The sequence below is a fragment of the Staurois parvus genome, unplaced genomic scaffold, assembly GCF_062004578.1.
Source record: "Staurois parvus isolate SC_StPar_1 unplaced genomic scaffold, SC_StPar_1.0 ptg000244l, whole genome shotgun sequence".
In the NCBI taxonomy this organism is placed as follows: Eukaryota; Metazoa; Chordata; class Amphibia; order Anura; family Ranidae; genus Staurois; species Staurois parvus.
In genome coordinates this window covers 9,837,677-9,860,842 of record NW_028318040.1, presented here as the reverse complement: position 1 = coordinate 9,860,842, position 23,166 = coordinate 9,837,677, and the positions used below count along the sequence as shown (strand labels likewise).

The window sequence follows — 23,166 nt, the reverse complement described above, 5'->3', positions numbered from 1 at the left end:
AAAAATATTTGCTAGAAACTAAACAGCCAATAGCTTAGTTAGCTAAAGCCAGCGACAATCGCTCTGTAGCACTTAATTTGTGGTCCCGCAAGCTGTAAAATCTTTGTGCCAGGGAAGGCTGAGAGCTTCATTGTTATATCATTGACAGCACGGTGTGAGTTGATCAGCCATTTGTCACAAGTTAGTGAAAAGGGCATTGATCTGACCCACGTTTGTCACAAATACTGCATTAAATTTAAGCTTTGGTACGGACTGGAAACGTGAGACTTTTAGGCCGCATAATTCACTGCCTGCAAGGAAGTCAATGTGACTCATGTGATGAGATAAGAAACTAACATCATTCTTGGAAAGGTGCCATTTTACAAAATAATCTTTTTTTTTTACTTTCTGATAATAGTATGTTCCCTCACTAAACAATTCTGTAATTGATGTCTTTATATGCAATTAACATATTTTACAGATGTCTCACTTGTAATCTTTGTTCAACAGCAAACCCTTCATAATGCTACCTCGAAACAGCCAACTATAAGAAATTTATGCAGTATGTTCAATATTACTAAAACCCACCTTTTTCCAGATCTCAAAAGTTCAAACCCTTTACTAATTTCAGTAAAAGGGCAAATTATGGGTCACAAAACCATCCGGGTCAAATTTGCTGTAATGCATTTCATTCTTACAGGTTTAATTGTAGAGACATGATTAAGCCCATGGGGTAAAATGCGTCAGCAGGGGGTTTCTAAGGCACAACCTGGCAACAAGCTTGTGTTGTCTGATAAGATTTATGGCCTGAGAAGTTAATTTTAAACCCCTTGAGACCATTGTAGTCAGGCCCTTCTGCTTTCTGGTTATGCAAATAAAAGTTCTGTTTTTAATACAAAGTGACAGTGCCACCAGGCCAGTCTGGGGGTGACTGATGTAAGGGGGAAGTGAATACAGTAAAGTAAGGAGGGCAGTGATATAAAGGTTCCCCCTTATATCAGTAAATTCCCCCCCCCCCTTACCTTAGTGTATTCACTCTGCAAAAGGTGATCTATTGCAGCAGTTTTCACTGGAACAGATGGTAAGGGGAAACTTTCACATGGGACACCTGTCCGACAGAAAACTGCTGCAAGCTCCTTTAACAAATTGTTATTTTACCAGTGCATTTGTATTATTATACCTGGGATTTCTGCTCAATTTCTGTGTTGGTGGGTAATTGTATACAGGACTGAAATTGAAGGGAAATTTCTCCACCTGGACGCAAGTGGTAAAACTGCTGAGGTTTATTAATCGGACCTTCAAGTAAATGGAGAAATACGAGGTGTGTCTTAAGAGTTCAGTGAATGGTATCAGAAAACAAACAAAACAGAAGATGCAAGCAAGTTACCTTTATTGGCCTTCAAAATAATCGCCATCTTGCACAACACACTTTTGGCAACGTTCATAAAGCTTCTGGAAACTGTGAGCAAAAGCCTCTTTAAGAATTGATCGCAGAACCACTGTCACACATTCTAGGATTGCTGCCATGTCCACAAAACGCTCTTCAGGCGAGGAAACAGAAAGAATTCTAGAGGCACCAGATCGGGGCAGTACGGTAGATGATCAAGAACAGGTATGTCACGCTGAGCCAAGAATTGGTGCACATGGGTCACACAGTGCGCAGGCGCATTATCGTACAGCAACATTCACTGTCCATTCCTGTGCAACTCTGGCCAACCATGGTGAATGCATGGTAGCAACCATTTCAAAACCTGCAACGTTCATGGTTTGACCCGCAGGAACGAATTCCTTATGGATGATGCCATCATTGTCAAAGAAGATGATCAACATTGTCTTGACTTTTGCAGGCAACTCCTTTTGGGTCACGGGGAAGACGGTTAACACCATTCCATCGACTGTCGGATTCTGGGTCGAACTGGTAGGATGGATCCTGGTCATACATTGTAATGAAATCTCCAGAGCTTTCCATCCGTTTTGCTTTTTGTTCATCTGTCAACTTGTGCGGCACAAACTAATAACAGATCTTTCACTTAGCCAGATTTTCGTTAATGTCCAATTCCTCCGCCATCATTCGTAGAGTCAATCACCGATCTCATGCCAGAATTTGTCGCACTCGCTCAGTCATGTCTGGGGTTCTGCTGAATGTGGCTCATCCTCAGTTGTTTCCTCCCCATTTCAAAAGTGTTTGAACACATATTCTGCTCACGGCTTCCATCCCGTACAGTTGCACCAACGTTTCATGTTGCTCCGTTTTTCCCAATTTGTAGTAGATCTTGATGTTCACTCGTTGCCCCATTTCACTGTGACCCTACCTTTTACACTGAGTACGTTCAACTGCATGCATCGGCTTTAACCTAACAATCACGTGTACTCCATGCTAGATGGCACTAGGTGACGCTTTTCAATGTGTCTCTGGATAGCCATGTGCAAGAGTGCGAACCTGGCCCATGTTGCCATTGAGATATCAGATCATTCACCAAACTTTTTAGACACACCTTGCATAGTTTTTGACTTTTCTTATAACTTAAACACATTGCTAATAGCACTATCAATATGTGTGTGTAAATATTGATATTTGCATTGTTTTGCACTTAAAATGCTAATTGTATGTACTTTTTTAAGATGTCAGTAAAAAATGTGGCTCTGTCGGTAAAAAAATTTGGTGCTGTTTGTAAATTTTGGTGCTTTCTGAAATTCTCTGGTTAGTATGACGTCAGATTGGAGTTTGGTATCATTTTTTGGTAAGATTTTTGATTCATATAGGAACTTTAAGATGAGCAAACTGACTGACCGAAAATCCAACCATCTGCTTGTCTCACGCCTCACCAAAGCTATGCATGTCAATACACATTTCTCCTGTCATGTTGCACAGACTGATTAATTTGCTCCAGGGAAGGAATGCTTAAAGAAAACTTTAAGTTTTATGAAATATTTTACTTAGAGTAAAATAAAAAAGCTAAGGAGTATGTAAAGTCAAATTCTTGTTCAATAGTATTGGATAGCTCAGGGCATAGTTAAGACACTCCTGTCAGTTTTTTTGTTTGTGTTTGTCAGGAAGATTTACCTTCACTTCTCCTCTCAGAGTCAAAGCACAAAGTACATGTTGTAAGAGAAAACCTATGTAAAGAGAAAATATCACCGAACCATATTTCTCAGTTTGAAGATTTCCCCTTACCTTCTGTTTCTGTGTCAACTCAAAGATATTGCATTTCTCATCCCTCTCTGTACCGTAGACAATGGTGCCTAGAAACAACAGTGAGGGTGAATTTTCCCCGAGGGGACAGAGACAGTGATAAAAAACAGACAGGAGTTCCAACCCTTCAATATTCTATCTAAAACTATCTAAACCAGTGGTCTCTAAACTACAGCCCCGGGGCTGGATGTGGCCCTTTGCTTGCCTTTATCCAGCCCCTGGGGCTCTTTTCCTGCCACTGATGCAAGACACTATTCCTCCCACTGAAACCAACAATGAGGCGCTTTTCCTTCCACTGACACCAACAATGGTGCAATATGGTAAACAATTCAGATGATGGCATAAACCATGGAGGTCAGTAAATTAAGCTTATAAAGGGTCAATTCAAGTAATTCAACCAATAACAATGTGGTAACTCTCAGCATTTTTCACTGCATGTTCTACAGTAGGACAATACGTCCAATAACTTATTGAATGTCAAGCTTTCTTGCTCTGTGACTGTTAATGACAAGCAATGCTAAGTTGCTATTGTGAGTGTTACCACTGCTGTTACTAAGGTAGTTTTTTATGCAAGTGTAGTTCATACTAATCTATAAAGGCATCTTTATTTGGTGTCAACATAGATAATACTGCATGAGTGTGGTTGGGCACATGTTCTTGTTCCTTTCTTTGCAATAGACTGAACTTCATGCAGTTCTGCTGAGCAGTTCTCTATGTAAATACCATAAGGTTGTGCCATTGGCAGCAAGCTGTGTTTATCTAAGAAAGACTTGTGTTTGGGATGCTGACACCCCTGCCATCACATTGCCTGCCTCTGTAGAAAAGTGTCTGGTCATTTTGTTTACAAGCCTGTCAATAACTGGTAAAAAGCAATGTTTACGCAAATCATCCAAACTTTTCATAGATGTTCGTTCTGTAGAAGCCTGAAAAACATAGTCTTGTAGGCGTCAAGATAGCTGTATTGGCCTCTTTTCCTGTTTTGAGCTAACAACACCTGCCTTATCACAGAGTCTCTTTCATCCTTCCATTATGTCTTTCCATGTTTCTTCTGAACATTTTTTGTTATGATGGTCAATATCACAGACTGAACCAGATCATTTGCAGCTGAAAGATCCAAATTAGGTGATTGCAGCTGGTCAGATATATATTTGGAGACTCAGAAAAGATCCTCAATGTGAGGTATATAACAAATTCCTCATCTATCAGCGCACTAATAGTGCTTTTGGTTTTCTCCATGGATGTGGTTGGACACTGAGAACTGTTAGAGTTGCACAGATGGCTGGTAATGTTTTCTTGAAAGCCCATGATGCTGAACACTGGCATGTCCACTGTGTGTTGGAAAGCCTTTTCAACTTCTCTGTGGGTTGCAGTTCTTTTAGTTTTTTTCATAAAAAGATCATGTAAAATAGATCCAGAAAAAAAGTTGTAGAGCATTTTTACAGTTTCAAAAAATTCTGCTGCAGGTTGTACATTGCTTACACAGTCCACTAAGAACAGGTTCAGCAGGTGCGCATGACTATGTATGTAGAGGGCTGGGGGAATTCTCTATGGAGCCTCTCTTGTACCCCATTATTACATCCTGAAATGACTTCTGCTCCATCAGAACATGGTCTAACACATGCATTTATGTCAATGTTGCAACTTCTGAGTGTTTGTTTGATTTTTGTTACAAAATATTCTGCATCCAGGCCAAATTCTAGCTTTGCAAAATGTAGAAATTCCTCTTGCACAACATCTTTGTTTAAAGAGTGTACTGCCACTGAAATATACTCTGTTTTACTTAAGTCTTTTGTTTCATTTACCATTATAGTAAAATGCAGAACCTCTTTAATTTCTGCACTTATGTTGCTTCTCACCATATTTGCCATGATATGAAAATCTTATTCTGGATGTCATGGTGTGTGTATTTTGCATTTAAAGGATTGTCAGCTATCTGTTTAGCAACTTTTTTGTCAACCATGGAAATGACATGTAGTAATTCAGTGAAGTTTCCTCTGTTAGAAGAAATGCAATCTTCTCGGTGGCCTCTCTGTTCGAGACTCTGGGAAGCAGTGTAACGCAAACTTTCCACAACAGCTCCCCTATACTCTCTGTTCTCTTGAACTTTCTTTACATTTATGTAAAAAAAGACAAAACCTCAGCGCCCAGGACTCTCCTATTAAACACACAATTCCCCGTGAGATGCTGCTGTACACAGGTGCAAAAACCAAAAAAACTTATATCAATAAAAACCAGCGCAAACCCACATAATCAATTGCATTACTCAACTTATTAAACAAACTTAAAAACTGTGACAAAAAAAACACTTTTGTGTTAGTAAAAATTTTAATTATAAAATATATAAAAATAAATATATAAATATAAAAAATTAAAATTCATAAGTCCAGTGACAAAAAAATCCCAAAAACTTAAGTAGACAGTCCCGTGACAAAATAAATCAAATAATAATTAAATTATAATTTTCATTGGATTCTTCCGTACCTTTGATCCCTTCACCATCCACCAGTGCAAAAACCAACATTAACCGCACTCACCAGATATTAGTGAGTCACACGCCTTTCAGGAATATTAAGGGCTCCTGGACCCCCTTTACTTTTTATGAGACCTCAGAGGTCTGCCATCCTGCTGTATACCAGGCTGTGGGGTCTTTATGCAAAGTCGCTGTACTTGGAAAGTGGATCATTTTGAAAGAAAATCATTGTTGTTTCTAATAAAATGCGGGTTATATCCCGCTAAAATGTGAGTTGTCTGGAGAGATTACTTTGAGGAGAAACCACTACGGTATCACGCTATGGTCTTTTCTTCTTCCTGATTTTCCTTGGGGAATTCGGTGAGAGGAGTAAGCAGAAGAGGCACCCAGACATAAGAGGAAGCAGCATTTGGAGGTCTCATAAAAAGTAAAGGGGGTCCAGGAGCCCTTAATATTCCTGAAAGGCGTGTGACTCACTAATATCTGGTGAGTGCGGTTAATGTTGGTTTTTGCACTGGTGGATGGTGAAGGGATCAAAGGCACGGAAGAATCCAATGAAAATTATAATTTAATTATTATTTGATTTATTTTGTCACGGGACTGTCTACTTAAGTTTTTGGGATTTTTTTGTCACTGGACTTATGAATTTTAATTTTTTATATTTATATATTTATTTTTATATATTTTATAATTTAAATTTTTACTAACACAAAAGTGTTTTTTTTGTCACAGTTTTTAAGTTTGATTAATAAGTTGAGTAATGCAATTGATTATGTGGGTTTGCGCTGGTTTTTATTGATATAAGTTTCTTTACATTTACCTTATTCTAGCAGATTGCTTATTTTGCAGCTGTGTTTATTCTTTAAGCCATTCTATGAGATTTGCATACATTGTGGTTTCTAAATGAGGACATGGGTTTTCGCCAGTTATGGAACCCGGTCAATGAAAATGGAAGCTTGGCATAAAACTTGTGTACACATTTTAAGAAATGGCGACATGCAAAGCAGAACACAGAATCTTTACTGATGGAATATTCAAGCAATGAAAATTGGCCAAATCAACTACTATTGATAGTCTAAGTTGGGGTCCAAACTTTTCAGGAGGATATTTTTGATGCACTGGCTGTCATGGTCCCTCCTCTGCACATCTGCTAATATCAATTCCCTCTGAAACACGCCTTGACCTATCAGACACTGCCAAATCACTACTATGATTTTATTCTTGTTTTTAATCACATGAGGGATAGATGCAATTTTTTAGTTTAATCGTTTCAGTGTCGGTTTCTTCTGGGCAACTGTCACCTGCCTCCTTATTAATACCTGCAGCTGTTATTATGACCTCTGGATCATTTTCAGTTTCAGTGGGCTCAATAAGTTATGCCTGAGCACGTTTGGTTAAAAATCATAAGAAATATAAGGAAAAAAGAAGCCTTCACTGCATGGGAGGCAACGCTACCCTGCAATAAAAGAATTTAAGTAATAGATGATAATATCCATGAATTTGGATGTATACAACAATTTTTAATTAAAGTCCCTCCCTCCTAAAATACTAGCCTTGAGGATCTTCATGCTTTTTTATTATCTGTAGTGCCCTCTTGTGTAGATAGTTTTTTTTTTTGTGTGTGTATAGTTAGAGGGTTGCTTGAGGCCTGGGACTGAGTCAGTGTGTGTGTTAGTGAGAGTTATTGCAGGTCAGGGCTGGAGGGCTCTAAATGTCAGTCCTCTGGTACCTCCACTGCTCTAGAAACTTGAAGAAGTTTCTAGAAGCAAGTAAGTGGAGGTGAGGAGGGGCTGATCTGCATATTTAGTGTGGGAGGTCAGCCCATAAATATGACAGAGCTGTCAGGGAGCGAGGAGCCAGACACACAAGGAGGTGCAATTAAAGGTAGGTTTATTAATATAAAAATAAGACAAGAGTCTATGCAAGTCCTACAGCGGAAATCGTAGCCAAAGCCGGGGTCAAGAACCAGGAAGAATCGTCGCCAGAGCCGGGATCAGGAGCCAGGAAGAATGGTCACCAGAGCCGGGATCAGGAGCCAGGAAGAATGGTCGCCAGAGCCGGGGTCAGAAGCCAGGAGGAGTCTTAGCCAAAGCCGAGTCGGTATCCAGGAAAGCAATGAGTAGCTAAACAGGAGCTTGCTGTTGTGCAAGAGACAGGACACGAATGCAATGGACAGCCACAAACAGCAGACTTATATGTGATAAGCCGCCACCTCCTGGGGGAGGAGCCGCAGAGGGCTGAAAGCATAAAGGATCTCACAATGCTTTGCAGAAACCTAAGATGGATGCCAGCACATGGAGCAGCACAAGGTCTGAGGAAAGGTAGGACCTTGACAAGAGGCTGGCCAGCAAAGGGAGTCGGATGGAAGATGGATTGAGGAAAGTACTGTTGGTGTGTGTACCTCTACACCCCTGGGCCTACAAGAGAGAGGGCAGTCAGGTGTCATACCCAACTAGTTCTCCCTGAGACGGTATACTTATATATATACGAAGTCCCTTGCCCTGAAATACTTTTCATGACAGCCAGGTGGATTAGGAAATTTTCATTTTGGGTCTGAAGAGGTTCATCTAAGAGTGCACCTAGTAAGGACTGTGTGCTGATTCGTTAAGAGACAAAAGCTGCTCCAGAGGGAGTACAAAGTCCAGGATCTATTTTTGCTTTTTACGTTGAACATAGGAACGTTTGTCTTCAAACTTGTTTCTGTTCCATTGGGCATCCCATATACCTTTAGACCCCATTCAAATTTTTTAACCCACAATAAAACAACAAAAAGAAGCCCTTGAACTGATTACTGACTTTGGATGAAAGAATGGAAAATGTGTGTTCCCTGGCTGTGCAAAGGATAGGGGGACCCAGAAGTCAGTGGCGCCTATGGGGGTAGCGCTTCATATGGGGGCTCATCCCTGATATCCCTATAGTAACCTGCATGGGCATTGTCCCTAGAAACCGGCAACCATTGAGGCAGATGACTATTATGCGCTGTCAAGTAGTCACAGGAATCAAGCAGGAAAGTGGAGTTGTGCTGTGCTGAAGGGATTGTGATTGTTGCTGTGTTATTCAAGTGCTGTTGCAGGTGCCATCATCCATAGCAACTATGTCTGGCCTTTGCAATTGTGGACTAAAAGTGCCATCTGGCTGCCCAACAATGGCTGGGAGTACTGACTGCCCTGCTTTCAGTGCTGATTACAGTTTTGGGTGCACCGTTGCCCATAGCAACTACTGCGGACTGCCGCAACCAAGTGGGTTACAGTTGTTGCCCAGTTGCCCAATGACAGCTGGGACTTTTGCTTACATTACTACAGACCCTGCTGTTGTCAGTAAAAACTGTGCCATTGTTGCCCATAGCAACCAATTCAGACTGTGACTGCTGTTAGCACTCAGTCACCCAACAGCGACTAGGGTTCATGTTCATCTTGTTTCAAGTCCTGCTAAAGTTAGTGTGAATTGTGTCATCCTACTCGCCATTGCCCGTAGCAACCGGGACAGCCTATTACTTTGTGGATTACAAATATCCAGCTGCCCAACAGTGGCTGGGGCCAAACGTCATATCGAGACAAGTTCCGCAAATGTCAGTGAACTGTTCTTGCGTTCCTGTCAGGAAACAGCGCTACTTAAGCCTGCAACTCAGTCACTAAACCCCCACTCAGCTGAGCAAGGGTCAACAAAAGTGCGGGAACAGTTCTGCAAAACAGTGCTGCTGGCACCAACAAGTCTGTGTGGTGGGCAGAACTACCACTTAAAGCCAACCCGGTACACCCAGCACATGCAGAGAAAAGGGGCAAGATGGAGGTTGGTGCACATCTGTACCCTCCGCCATTATGGCTGCCTGAAGTGTAGCAAGTGACTTTGGTGGATACCAGAGTGCATCTGGAACACCGAGGGGGATTTGCCCTTGGTGTAATCAGAGGAATCGAGAGATTGTGCTTAGTGTGCCCTGGCTGCAGGAGGCCTACCACCATGGTCAGTACTTAGATAAAGTGCAGACATTGTGGAGAACTGCTTATGAGGCTGACACCCAGCGGCCGAGCATTCGTCACCTACAGCATGGATCTGTACTCCAGCCTTTACACAGAGCAGCCAGTAAAGAGAAAGTTCCAGATGGCCAGTGAGAGCGGGGTCTTGTCTCAGGGTAGGGACTTCATTTTGAAAGCAGAGAGGGGGGTGGAGTCTCAGGGCTCCGCTGTGAAGTTGGAGGACACTGCCAGCACGGCGGAGACATTGCAGCATGGTCAGTGCCCATGAGTGCTGCCCAGCAGGAACCAGCAGATTTCCAGGAAAGCCAGCTATATGAGTACACTCTGTCAACCCCACCTGGAAGGAGCCAGCAGATGAATATGACTTGTCTTCAGGTGAGCCACTGGGAGTGGCAGTAGTGGGTGGATGGATTGGGGATCACCCAGACTGCAGGCAGAGTTTGGGCCCCTGGAAGCAGACTGACCCCAGAATGTGAAACAGAGTGGGATTGGGGAGACACTTAGGAGGAAATGTAGTCACTGATGGGACCGTCAGAAAGGTCTACTACCCCAGAATCAGCTGAGAGAGAGGAAGAGGTTAATCAGTTGCTGCATTGTGCTGAAGAACTCAAACTGAACCCTGTCTCTCTCCAGCAATGGGTCCAGTAAGGGCCATCTGGCACCTGGGCTAGAACCAAGGCCCAGGATGCTGCCTACAAGAAATAAATTGTCTGGTCACAATCCTGTGTTCTGTTTGGGCAAGGCAAGCTGCGGGAACTTCCACAATTCTCCAGTTTCCAGCAGAAAAATCAAAAAAGGACTGCTCTTGAGTGGGTCCTAGACTACACCTACGTTCCACAATGCATTATAGACTTTATTAAGTCCTCTCGTCCACAATGGGAACCGGACATGGTTTGGAACTTCATGCATGTCTTCAAGCAGTTGAGGGGGTCTCACAATTCTGAAGCTTGGGCTTGATTTCTAGACATCACTTGTGAATGGAGCTTATGACAGGCCATACATACAGTAGCTGTATCAGAAGACTGTGAATCAGGCATCACCCTGTGAAGAATATACAAGTTTAGCTGTATTCTTTTTGGGAGTGCCAGGCTCGGCAATCCATAATGCTAGGACAATGAATGCTCTAGCTTGTAACATGGCAAAACTTCTTAATCATACCTCTGCTGCCTTGCAGGAGTTATTCCTTGATTTACAGGGAACACGCAAAGCAGTACTCCAAAATATAGTAGCCATAGATTATTTGCTTCTTATGCATAATTTTGGATATGAACATTTTGAGTATATGTGTTGTTTTAACCTAACTAATGTCACAAGTTAGCCTGCAGTTTCTTGTTTGTGTATTCTTACCTCCTTGCTGCAGTGCTGTTCCTGATTCCTTTCACATGTGTGGTTTGTCTGTGCTTATCTATGAATGGCATCTGCTATTCTCTTGGTTTTATTTCCTTTCCTTCCATCACTTCCTGGCCCACCTCTTAGTTTGCTTGTCTATATAAGACATGCTCAGTCTAGCCCACTTTGCCTGAGCAACTTCTTAGTTCTCTGAGCTCCTGTCTGTTGCTATTCCTGTATCTTACTACCTATGTACCAACCTCAGCTTCGTCCACTGACTGCTTGAATTCCACTTGTCCTGACCTCGGCTTGTCTACCCTTTTTCCGGCTTCCCTGTTGTCACCTGCCATTACACTCTGCTCACGCGAGTGGTCTCCACATCGTCAGCTGGGGTACCTGGGGGCTGCGACCTGGTTCTAGCTTGCTGCAAGTCCATTCCCATCATCAGGGGCTCTAGTGAAGAAGCAGGCTGAGGCTTAGACTCTGCGCCCTGGGGAACTCCGAGTTGGATGGTCCATAAGGGATCACTACCACAGGTTCATGACAGTTTGCTAAGGCCATGAGCTCTTGCAGCCTCTCCTGGAACAACTTCAGTGTCGATGTCCAGCAGGCCTATCAAGAACGTGTTATGTGGTGTCTGCAGGAACATTCTTCCCGGTTTGATCAGCTGCAAGTTATGTCCACTTCTTCACCGTCTGTTTCGGCTCCTGCTCCAGTTCCTGCTGCTCCAACCCCCACTATTCCTCCAGTGGAACACAGTCCTTTGAAACTCCAGATGCCTCCACCGCCTCACTTCTCTGGTGATCCCAAAACTTGTCGGGGCTTCATCAATCAGTGCTCAATTCACTTTGAGCTAGCAGCCCACCATTTTTCTACTGACCGTTCCAAAGTGGCGTACATGATTTACCTCTTTTCTGGTGAAGCACTGGCTTGGGCCTCACCACTGTGGGAGCGTCAAGATCTAACTATTTGCAGTCTCTCAGCCTTCCAGCAGGATTTCCTTAAAACCTTCGATGTGCCCGGCAGGATCTCATCTGCTGCAGGAGCTTTTTTTTGGCTTCGTCAAGGTAGCATGACTGTTGGACAATATGCAGTTTAGGGTCTAGCAGACCGTATTAAGGATGAACTAGCTGGAAGAACCATACCCACCATTCTGGATGACTTGATTGCTCTTAGCATCCAAATCAATGTCTGTTTCCAGGAGCAAGATCTGGAAAGGGCTGGTCCACGTCACCCCCCAGTGGTTTTGTTAGCTCTTGTTTTCCAGAAATCACCTGATCAATCTACCTCTGCAACGGTACCAGCATCTGAAGAGCTTATGCACTTAGGCCGAACATGCCTCACTCCACAAGAGCGATCGCGTTGCTTAAGACTTGGTCTATGCCTTTACTATGCGGCTGAAGGTCATATAATTTAGTCGTGTTCTGTCCGTCTGGGAAACTCTCGGGTCTAGGTCACTCTGAGGGAGGTGATCTAGACCAGAACCTGAATTCCGCCACCTTCCCTCGATTTATCATACCATTCATTGGGCCCTGAACTCGTACCAGGTTTCTGCTTATGTGGACTCTGGGGCAGCCAGGAACTTTATCGAGCAATCATTGGCCTCTGAATTGGGCATTCCTCTTGTCCCGTTGATGATGCCCTATCTGTATCTGCAGTTGATGGCTCTACCTTGGCCTTAGGATCGCTACAGTTCCAAAATAACTGCATTACTATGCATGTTGGTGTTCTTCATCATGAGGAAATCTCCTTCCTGATCCTTCCTAAGTCTTCAAGTCCCATCATTCTTGGACTTCCATGGTTGCAGAAACACTCACCCTATCTAGACTGGAATTCTGGCCAAGTATTGTCCTGGAAGTCACAATGCCATCAGACTTGTCTCCCTAAAGTTCTCCCACCTCTCTGTGTACCTGTGGCTGAAGTCACCACCTCTCTGATGCTCCCTTCGCATTATCAGGCCTTCCAAGACATCCTTTGTAAGAAAGCTCCTGACTGCCTCCTCACCGTCCCTACGATTGTGCTATTGACCTCCAACTTGGGACTTCTCCACCTCGTGGTAGAGTCTACCCTCTCTCCATTCCTGAGACTCAAGCTATGTCTGAGTACGTCCAGGAAAATCTGCAGAAGGGATTTATCCATAAGTCCAATTCCCCTGCTGGAGCTGGCTTCTTATTTGTGGAGAAAAAAGATGGTACGCTCTGGCCGTGCATTGATTACAGAGGTCTCAGTGCAATCACTGTTAAGAATAGGTACCCTTTGCCTTTGATTTCCGAACTCTTTGACAGGCTCCGGGATGCTCAAATTTTCACAAAGCTAGACCACTGTGGAGCATACAATTTGGTTAGGATCCGTGAGGGTGATGAGTGGAAAACAGCTTTCAATACCAGAGATAGGCATTATGAATATCTCGTAATGCCCTTTGGCTTGTGTAACGCCCCAGCTGTATTTCAGAACTTTATTAATGACATTTTTTCTGATCTCTTATATGCTTGTGTCATCTGGACAACATACTCATCTTTTCTCCAGATTTGAACACTCATCGTTAGCATGTATGTACTGTCCTATGTCTTCAGAACCACCGCCGGTATGCAAAGTTGGAGAAGTGCCTCTTCAAGGAAACCCAGGTTCCTTTTTTAGGCTATATAGTCACAGATATCCATGGACTTTATTTCTGAACTACCCCCCTAAGCAGGTTCCACCATTATCTGGGTGGTTGTGGACAGGTTTTCTAAAATGTGTCATCTAACTCCACTGCCAGGACTACCTTCTGCCATCACTTTGTCTTCCAAATTCATTAAGGAAATCTTCCGTTTTCATGGTATGCCCTCGCACATTGTCTCTGATAGAGGCGTTCAATTTACAGCTCGCTTCTGAAGGGCTCTGGCCACATCCTTCGAAATTAAGTTGGACTTCTCCTCAGCCTTTCATCCGCAGTCTAATGGCCACACTGAAAGGGTCAACCAGAATGTTAAATGTATATTTGTGCCTTCATTTTGGCCCATCAGGATGATTGGGTAGACCTTCTAACCTGGGCAGAGTTTGCCCTTAATAACGATGCCAGTGCCAGTACTGGTGAGTCTCCCTTTTTCACTGTGTATGGTCATCATCCTTCTGTACCATTTCCTGTTCCCATCTCTTCTGAGGTGCCCGCAGCTGCAGAGACACAATGATCATTCAGTTCCATCTGGGCAGAGGTTTCCAAGAATTTACGTTTGGCAGCTTCCAAGTACAAAGTAGCCGCAGATCGTCATCGCCATGTGAGTCCCAAATTTCTCCCTGGTGACAAGGTTTGGCTCTCTACCAATAACATCCATCTACGAGTACCCTCTATGAAATTTGCTGCTTGTTTCATTGGTCCCTTTACCATCCTCCACCAGGTCAATCCTGTTGCTTTCAAACTTCGCCTCCCTTCACATCTGAGAATCCCTAATGTTTTCCATCTTTTTCTTCTGAGACCGTACATCATCAACAGGTTTTCCCGTCCTCATCGCCATCCTTCCCCAATAGTGAGCACTTTGGATCAATATGAAGTCAAGCAAATCTTGGATTCCAAATTCATCAGAGGGAAACTTTCCTGTCTAATTGACTGGAAGGGATATGGTCCTGAGGAGAGGTGTTGGATTCCTTCTACTGATGTTTCTGCACCCCGTCTGGTGGAATTTTCTCATCAGAAGTCTCCTCTTAAGCCTGGCCCTAAACAAGTGGGGAGACCTTGTAAGGGGGGGGATTACTGTCACAAGTTATCCTGCAGTTTCTTGTTTGTGTATTCTTACCTCCTTGCTGAAGTGCTGTTCCTGATTCCTTTCACATGTTTGGTTTGTCTGTGCTCACCTATGGGCGGCGTCTGCTATTCTCTGGGTTTTATTTCCTTCCTTTTCATCACTTCCTTGCCCGCCTCCTAGTTTGCTTGTTTATATAAGACATGCTCAGTCTAGCTAACTTTGCCTGAGCAACTTCTTAGTTCTCTGAGCTCCTGTCTGTTACTATTCCTGTATCTTGTATATGACTGCCTGTGTACCGATCCCGGCTTCGTCCATGGACTGTGCTTGAATTCCACCTGTCCTGACCTCGACTTGTCTACCGGCTTCCCTGTTGTCTGCTGCCATTACACTCTGCTCACACAAGTGGTCTCCGCATCCTCAGCTGGGAGTACCTGGGGGCAGCGACCTGGTTCTAGCTTGCTGCAAGTCCATCCCCATCATCAGGGGCTCTAGTGAAGAAGCAGGCTGGGGCTTAGACTCCACGCCCTGGGGAATCCCAAGTTGGTGGTCTACAAGGGCTCACTACCACAGGTTCATGACAACTAATCATGCTACCTCTATTCAGTCACATATTTAAGCTTGGCATGAGATAGCTTCAGAGATTAGGCAGGATGTCTCTAGTAGTTGGTGGGATTGGTTGTTTGATTACCCAATATGGGAGTTATAAGACAAGCTGTTGGGGGACTGGTAATTGATGTCTGTTGTCTGATTGCTTTTTGCAGTGTATTCATAACCTATTATCGATGACAGGATCCTTCACTCCACCTCAATGAGCACCTCCTAAGCTGGTCCACATCACAACCATCGGTGTAATTAAAATTCACTCTTCAAGTTAAAGTAACCTTGGACTGTATCAGTGTGTCCAAATCTATGGACAAGAGGAGGCACACTGTTGTGAAAACCTTAGCTTAGGAGACATCAATTTTATATATCTTTAGGAAGTTAGGGAATTTGCTTAAGAATCCAGGAACCTATGCTATAACCACTTTTGTGAAATACATTCCCCCCCCCTATCCCCCTGTGGAATGTACCTCTCCCTCTTGGGAGAATTTTGAAAGTATGTATCTGTTATCTATCCAGTGGTATGTATCTAATTAATCACACAAAGTGTCATTCTTGTATAATCCTATACCATTCTGTACCATGCTATACTGCATGTATCTGTTTTACATACAGCATAAAACCCCACCTTGAGTTTCAATAGTCAATCTGCCGTTGAAACCAGACTGCCTGTATGCGTATAAGCTGGTCTCCTTATGTATGATTTGGGTTCTGTCATATCAAGAGTTAAATTCAGTAAAAAATAAGGACACCAGACTTTTGAAAAATTCCTTTATTGAACATAAAACAAAAAAACAGCTTTTGACAAGTCCTTTAAAAAAAAAGCCAGAAAAATGGTTTCATCATTGTAATACATCATCAATGACGGTGTCCAGCATTGTCATGATGATGCTGACTCCTGAAATGAAAAAAAAAGATGCCTGCTGACCTGTCCACACCCACTGAGCACACTACCACACTGCAATCTGACATTTGCTGGTCAGATGTAAACAATTGGGTGGAGCTAGTGGTGGTGTCACCATTAGCTTCACCCTCTTGTGCTGTGCATTGCTCCTGAACTGTGAGAGTGCAGTGTATTGTGGGGCATGGAGCCAACAGCCTGCTGAACTTGCTTACCTTCCATGTGGATACCACCCAAGAAACATTGCATATTTGCTAATGTACCTTGGAGAATTGATGTGATTTTAAAGGCAAAGAGTGGACACATCAAATACTGATTTGATTTAAATTTGTTTCTGTTTATACACTTAGTATGTTGTTAATTTATTAAAATAAACTATTAATTGCATTATTTCTGAAAGCAACTTCACTTTACAGCATATTTTCACAAGTGACTAAAACCTTTGCGCACTACTGTGTATATAATTAGAGTATATTTTTTTAGTTAGGTTTTTTTTTTTTAGACCTTAGACTGCACAGTTCCAGCTAGTGAACAGAGGTGCCACAGTTCTTAAGTAAATTACATCATCTCAAACTTGGAGGAAGTTACAGAGGTACTTCTATAATAGGCAGAGGAATTGGACAAATGACCCGACAGAGGGTAGCTTTAAATATGAACTTTACTAAACAGGTACAGAGTAAGAATAATAATGCAGGCAGGGTTAAAATGGCAAAAGGGTCTGTAATCAGGGGCATGTCTACATTAATTGCCGCCCTTGTTTGCTGACATTGTTTCTGCTTTACAAACAGGAGTTAACTCTCTGTAACGGTGGCCGTACTGAATAGTCTCTCTAAGGCTTTGTACTCACAGATAATAGAGTACGACCACTATTTCAGTAAACAGTACAGTACATAAACAACTGTTTATGCTTAGCCTCTGCATTTCTCCTAGTGAAGTCCAGGGTAGGTCTTGGTACATGAACAGCTGAAGAGATTTCTGGTCTGGCACCACAGGTGAGCAGCTGGAGGAATCCCAGAGTGCTACCACAAGCCAGTGTCTAAAGGCACAGGGTCCCACCATTTGCAGCTTAGTGCTATGATAGCAAATAGAGTGGTGCTCCCAACAGTGGCACAGTCTGCTGTAGAAGTTGCATGCTGTTGGGCTCATGCCTGGCTACCTACACGCCTGGACTAAAAGTAGAGGACTGTACAATCCAGGTAGGGTCTCTATGAGCCACAAAGGGTGGGAAGCAAGGAAACATACTCCCTAGGCAAGTCCAGGAGCCCAGGGGATTGTGCAAACCCAAGGGATTGTGGGAAAAAGGGTTAAAAGAGTCCTTGCCTGCATCTGAGCATGGTGAGTGAAGGAAACTCTGCTACACCACTGTTCATTTGACAGTCGTCAGTGCTGAAAAGCCGGGGGGGGGGGGGATGTTGACAGGAGAGAATGGAGGTTGGGTCCCAATACTGGGCAGGTCTGTGGGGCCACTATAAGCTCTTTCAGGCTACTCTAATCCTGTTTACAGTGGTAACCAAAGAAGGAAAATAAATATGTTGCTGTGCATGACCCATTCTGTAATGCAAATAAGACACAAAACATACCTTTCTCCATTTCTCAATAAACCTTAAGTCTTTATTTATTTCATTAAAACACAGTCAATGAGTTATTATTAGTAAAAAGCTGACACACGCATTTTATAAACAGACAGCTGTCTGCTTACCATTAATTCAGCATTACACTCACTGGCCACATTATTAGGTACACTTTGTTAGTGACAAAAAAATATCCGCCTCACCATTACACCACCAGCACCAGCCTGAACCGTTGATACAAAGAAGGATGGATCCATGCTTTCATGTTGTTTACTCCAAATTCTGACCCTACCATCTGAGTGTCACAGCAACCAGTCTGCCCATTCTCCTCTGACCTCAACAAGGCATTTTCGTCCATTCATCTGCCACTCACTGAATATAATCTCTTTTTCGAACCATTCTGTGTAAACCCTAGAGATGGTTGCACGTGAAAATCCCAGTAGATCTGCAGTTTTTGAAATACTTAGACCAGCTCATCTGGCACCAACAACAATGCCACGTTCAAAGTCACTGAAATCCCCTTTCTTCCCCATTCTAATGCTCGATTTGAACTCCAGCAGATCATTTTCACCAAGTCTACATGCCTAAATATATTGAGTTGCTGCCATGTGATTGGTTGATTAGCAATATGTGTTACCAAACAATTGAACAGGTGTACCTGAAAAGGTGGCTGGCGAGTGTATATGATACTAAAATAGTTTTGAACAATATGAGCAGTCTTTTATCTTTCTTCTACCAAATTAGTTAATTTAAAAAAATTTATCCAAATTTAATTACATGATAGCAATTCATTTTTGTGACTGAATCACAATCAAATCCTGAGTAAAATCTGTCCAACAAAATTCTTCAGTTTAGAACAACAAGATTGTGCGGATGCTTTCAGAGGGAAACAAAAAATAAGAAAAAATAAGTGTAAATTAAATACAAATTATTAGTGCTATACATCTTAAAGCTGAAGTTTAGCCATAAAAAACATTAGCTTCAGTGAGGTAACTTACCTGTAATAAAATATTTTCCATGTCATGCAAGCAGCTGGATTCTGTAGAAATCTTCACTGCTGGGAAGGTGTAAAAAAGTTCCCAATGAGGACTAATGTCCTCCATTCTCCTCCATTGAGGAAAGTTTTTTAATTGATGACACTGCATGTAACATAATCTGTGAATGGTAGAGAGTCAGAGCAGTCGCACGATTCCCTCCCCCATTCACAGATCATTGTGTTGAAGGCAGTGAAAGCCATGAAAGAATGTTTCTCAGTGGAGGAGGAGAGGATGGGTCTTTGTGTGGAATTTTGTTCACAGTAGCTTTACAGAAGACCCAAAGCTGTCTCCACTGCAATGTCAGAATCCACAGGCATTAACACAGAAGTCTTTTAAAGCATAACTCAAGGCAAACATATAAATATACAGTACATTTAAAAGATAAGAGTCCAAATTAATTTATTAGTTTGTACAGAAAAACAGCCAATGTGTTTCAGGGTGTGAAACTCCTCATTCATCAGGGCTTCAGTTAAAATAAGAACCTTGAATGGACTTGAAATAGAGCTTTCTTGTGTGAACCTGTGCAGGGAAACTACTTGCTGGATCTGGAGATTTACTGGATCTTATCTTGTTTGCTAACGCAGACACTGCTGGCCAGTAACACTCCTGATCTGGAAATTAGCTTCCCTGCACAGATTCACATGGGAAAGCTCTGTTTTGTATCCATTTGAGGTTCCTATTTTATTTGAAGCCCTGATGAAGGGGGATTTTCTCTGACCCCTGAAACAAGCTTTTTTTTAGTGCAAATGAATACATGAACTTTATCCTATGGTCTGGTGCTCCTTTCATTTGTTTTTTTTTTGTAACCTGCTGGGGTACCCAATGTTACCACAGAGACTGGGGTCTCACCGGGAGCCGGGGGTCCCCTACTAACGACTAGGACTCAAAACTCCCAGTTTCAGGTCACCTCCTGTGTATCCTCTGATTGGCTATCACAGTGATCAGTCACTGTGAACCCAGCTCCCATGTTTTCTCTCTCTCTGAATGGAGAAGAGAGGTACAATGTACCTCTCTCCTTGCAGAGAGAGAAAAACAACTGTGTGTAAAAAAAAATAAGAAATAATAATAATAATAATAAAAAACACCTTGATCAAGGTTTGATCTAGGTCAGTGCCAGGGTTAGTTTTAGGGTCCAGTAAAGGACAAAGGTCAAAGTCAGTGACAAAGGTCAGGGTCAGTATTTTTTTTAGACAGTATTTAATTTTTTTTTTTAATTAGTATCAGTGTCAGTGTGTTTTGGGTAGGATATATATATATATATGGGCAGCACAGTGGCTAAATGGTTAGCACTTCCGCCTAGCAGTACTAGGGTCGTTGGTTCAAATCCCAGCCACGGCACCACCTGCCTGGAGTTTGCATGTTCTTCCTGTGCCTGCGTGGGTTTCCTCTGGGTACTCCGGTTTCCTCCCACACTCCAAAGACATGCTGGTAAGTAAATTGGATCCTGTCTAAAATTGGCCCTTGTATGTGTATGTATGAATGTGAGTTAGGAGCCTTAGATTGTACAGCCCTTGAGGGTTAGGGACTGATGTGAATGTACAATATATATTTGTAAATACGCGCTGCGTAAATTGACGGCGCTATATAAGTACCTGAAATAAATAAATATATATATAGGCACAACACATATGGCATCACTACGATTGTCAGGAGCAGGAGAATTTATTTTGGGTTGTTCTTTGGTGATAGGTTATGGTAGTAGCAAGAAATATACAGCTAAGTTAACACACAGCTACATTAAAAAAATGATTTTATTTTACTATATTGGGCCAGTTTTCCTTTGACAATAAAAAAAAACTGAGAAGATATCCATTACCATTTACCACCAAATAAAAGCCCAATATGTCCTGAAAAAAACAAGGTATATGCTACCTTGATGCATCAAGTAGTTGTGGTGTGTACAGTTTTACTAACACATGTCAAAGTTGCAAAATTGTGCTTAGGCATTAACATTTGTTTTACCCTTAGGCAGGAAATGGTTAAAGTTCATTAACATATACAGGAACAGTGTCCAGGGTTGATTAAAAATATGCATGAATGTTTTAAAAGTACACTGTTAATGAGAGGCAAAATGTTTAACTTGAATGTCCTCACAGTGAGGGGTTGTTTAGACATCAGTCCGATGTGGCTGCATTCCATTTAGCCCAATTTCCCACTGAACATGCTAGACTCTTCATATGAATCTCAAATATCATAAGACAATATTTGTTTAAAATATCTGAAAAAGGTATTAATTCATAACTTTTATCCTGTGCAGTGCACACTCTTAAAAACTGCAAATAATAGGCAGTACAAAAAGTCCTTCAACATCAAACATGCTAGTTTCCTGATAAATAATGAGAGCCTTAATAATATTTAGGTATTTTTGAGGCTACGTGTTCTCTTAGGAGTAGAAAGTCATGTACTGGAGACCTGTACTGAATGTTGTTTGTAGATTGTGATGTGTAATGCTCAGTGTAATGCCACTCAACACTGCAAGAATAGTTTACACTCTATTGTCTATGTGATGGATGGGATAAACCCATATTTGGTACAAACCTATATTTATGGCATCCTCCATCTAAAATTTGCCAAAATTTGTCCCCCTGCCATAAGATTCCATGGATGGAGATTAGGGATTGTTTAGCTGTCATAATTTTTAGGATCTAATTTCAGTAAACTACAATTATATGTTGCTGGGTTGCTGTGCTTTGTAATTTATCAATGCATTTTGAACCCCCATAATGAATAAGTCCATAGCTACATTATTTTCCCTGCAACCATCCTAAACTGCCTTCCCTAACCTTAAAGCTCTGTCATTGTTATATTATTATCTCATAAATATATTTTTATATATCACATCTATGTTTACTGTTCAATAGATACTGAAACCTTCAGTAAAGGTGCTTCACACTTCACTTTGTGAACAAAAAATAAATTGTCATTATTGATTTACAACTGTGCCACCATACAGGTATATAGTATACACAGATAATATAGTATGCAGAATGTTCCAAAGACAAGTTTTTTTTTTAATTACACAGAATAAAGTAGCAATAACTAATAAACAATTAATAAGAGAGCGTTCCACCAATATACTGTAAGTTTACAGTCCAGAAAGAAATTGTTTAACAACAGAAGGTAAGGTAAAGCATAAGCTTTACATGTGATGACAGTCATGTACCTTGTCAGTTGTCATGAAGGAAGCAATGTTGGTTTAGTGAGTGAAGTAAGTAACTTAAAATACAATATACAGTATCTCCCAGAAGTGAGTACACCCCTCACATTTTTGTAAATATTTTATTCTATCTTTTCATGTGACAACACTGAAGAAATGACACTTTGCTACAATGTAAAGTAGCGAGTGTACAGCTTGTATAACAGTGTAAATTTGCTGTCCCCTCAAAATAACTCAACACACAGCCATTAATGTCTAAACCGCTGGCAACAAAAGTGAGTACACCCCTAAGTGAAAATGTCCAAATTGGGCCCAATTAGCCATTTTCCCTCCCTGGTGTCATGTGACTCATTAGTATTACAAGGTCGCAGGTGTTAACCACTTCCCGACCGGCCGTTGTATATAAACTGCCGGACGGTGGCACTGCAGGGTCGGGTGGCCGTCTATAAACGGCCTCCCCGCACCCTGCTTGTGCGCGCTCCCTGGGAGCGCGCAGCACCGCGATCTGGTGCTCGCTGTGTCCTCCGGACACAGTGAAACACCGATCGTCGGGCGGGACCTCTGTACGAGGTCCCGATCATGTGATCACTGATTGGCCAATCAGTGATCACATGCAAAGTAGTAAGCAAGATGTCACTTCTGACATCATTGCTTACTATGTGTGAAATCTGTGAATGATCACAGAGGTCACATGGTACAAGGCTATTCACAAAAGCCTTGTACCATGTGACAATCTGTGACCAATCACAGCTCACTCTGTATTTCTCAATGAGTGCAGGAATGCACACAGAGAGAAAAGAGAAATGATTGCTTTTACATCCTATATGGGTGTAAAAGCAATCAGTGTAAAAAAAAAAAAAAAAAAAATCTTTATCACCCCCCCACAAGTAGTACAGTGTCACCATGGTGACACTGTACTGCTAGGGTGACAGTATGTAAAAAAATAAAAATAAATAAAAAATAATAATATAAAAAAATAAAATAAAAATGTAAAAAAAAATGTTTAAAAATTATAATTTTTGCTTATAAACTAATTTGGATTTTTTTTTTTTACTAAAAAAATAACGGAATAAATTTTGGCTAAGATTTATGATGAAATATTATTTATTTGCAAAATTTTATAAAAAAAACACTTTTTTAAAAAAATTTTGGACATTTCATTTACATAGCAAAAAAAATACAAATCCCAGTGGTGAATAAATACCACCAAAATAAAGCTTTATCTGTCAAAAA

The 23,166-nt window shown here is 41.8% G+C and overlaps 1 pseudogene; it reads right to left on the bottom strand.

Annotated features, from left to right (window-relative positions):
* Positions 1 to 1,789: 1,789 nt before the first annotated feature.
* LOC149459875 (alcohol dehydrogenase 1-like) overlaps positions 1,790 to 23,166 on the bottom strand; it is a 38,948-nt pseudogene continuing 17,571 nt past the window's right edge.